This window comes from Lactuca saligna, chromosome 6, assembly GCF_052625555.1.
Source record: "Lactuca saligna cultivar CGN05327 chromosome 6, ASM5262555v1, whole genome shotgun sequence".
NCBI lineage: Eukaryota > Viridiplantae > Streptophyta > Magnoliopsida > Asterales > Asteraceae > Lactuca > Lactuca saligna.
In genome coordinates this window covers 74496127-74497945 of record NC_136422.1, presented here as the reverse complement: position 1 = coordinate 74497945, position 1819 = coordinate 74496127, and positions in this window count along the sequence as shown.

Below are 1819 nucleotides of genomic sequence, written 5' to 3'. Positions count from 1 at the left end.
AATTGAATTGGTGAATTGTCTTGCAAGTAATATTGAATAAGATCAAATTGAGATAATTTAATTAGTTGATTTGTATTATTTGCTATTTGATCCTTAAGTTTTGAAAAAGTTTAAAACTTCTCCTCAAGTTTTGAAATTTGAGTTTTGTGATTAAAAGTTTAATTTTATTAATTTAAATCTCAAACCCTAGAATTTTACAAGTTTAAAATTGAAGACTATACTATTATATTATTACAAGCCTAATATATATATATATATATATATATATATATATATATATATATATGTATCATTTAAAATGTTAGTCTTACCATTCGTAGGTTTCATTCATGAAGTCGGTCTATAAGGTGGGTATAAGGTTGCTGCCTATAAAATTGCGCTTAATGGGTGTACACTCACACCCACCGCTTGCTTGACTAGTGGAGGGTCGTTAGACGAATAGGTAGGATAGGGAAATCCTCTCCTCATTAATAAGGATAATGAATCTATATAAAGTAACTAAACGTGTTTCATAAAATCCCAATCTTAGTTACTTTAGAAAAACTGAATTGATGCAATCCCATGAAATTACACTTTGCACCCTTGTTAAGATGTTAGTGGAGCGTGTGTGGGTAACTGACATACTAATTGGCTCTAAGAAAAGGTGGCAAAGGGTGATTTATTGTTTTTCATTGTTCGATGGAGCGTGTGTGGTTTACCGGCACATCGAATAGGTGATTGTGACAATGAAGGCACCATGTAGATTTGCATGGTTATTCACACCCGCTTTGTGATCCTCGGTATCCCGGTCACAAACTAGAGGGGCATATCGAGATTTAAACATGCCATTTAAAGGTTCAATGAATCTCAAAGAAATCTACGAATTCTCAATACATTTAAAACTTAAGCTTATGTTTTTCATGGTGAAGAATTAGTGAATCGTCATTCACTTACCTCCAAATTATTTGCATGTTGGATTACGACATCCCTTTTCTAATGTGTAAATAATGTTGTTGGGTCCTAGCCCTAATTTTATTTTGGGTGTTAATTAGGGACTTAACTCTAATCAAACTTTGTTTCCTTTCTATTTGCAGATGTCTAACACGAACAACGCTGCTGCTAGCTCATTCACACTAATGAGCCTTTAATTTGTTAAAAAGTGAATTTTGACATATCGAATAAGATACATTTGCATGATCGCGTGTTACGAGGACAAAGAGTATGTTCTCGATGAGAAGCTCGAGAATATCAATCTAGAAACTGCTACTCCCGAAGAGATAGCTGTCTTTGAGACCCATGAACGTGATGCAATGAATGTCCATTGCATCATGATAGCCACGATGAACTCCGAATTCCAAAAGTCCTGTGAGGACATGTATCCTTATGAGATGCATCTAGACTTGATGGAGAGATACAAACAAAGCACGAGGCAAGAGCGATATGAGATCATAATGAATATGATCAATGCTAAAATGGGAAGTGGAGAGTCTTTAACCGTGTACTTGCAAAAGATGCAAAGGTATGTTGATCGTCTTCGCAAGTTGAATGTCAACTTTAGGGAAGATTTGGCTATCGACATCGTTCTTCACTCCTTTCCCTCATGCTACAACCAATTTAGGATGACCTACCACATGAACAAGGAAGAGGTCACCCTAAGCAAACTCCAAGGGCTCCTAAGGACTGTTGAGAGCAACCTCAAGGACAAGTCTGTTGCACCAACTCCCAATCCACCTGTAGCTCTTGTTTTGGCTATTGGGCAGGGAAGGGGCAAGAAAAGGAAGTCTTCTTCAAAGAACCACCGCAAGGGAAAGTCCCAATATGGTACCTCTTCTAGTGGGAC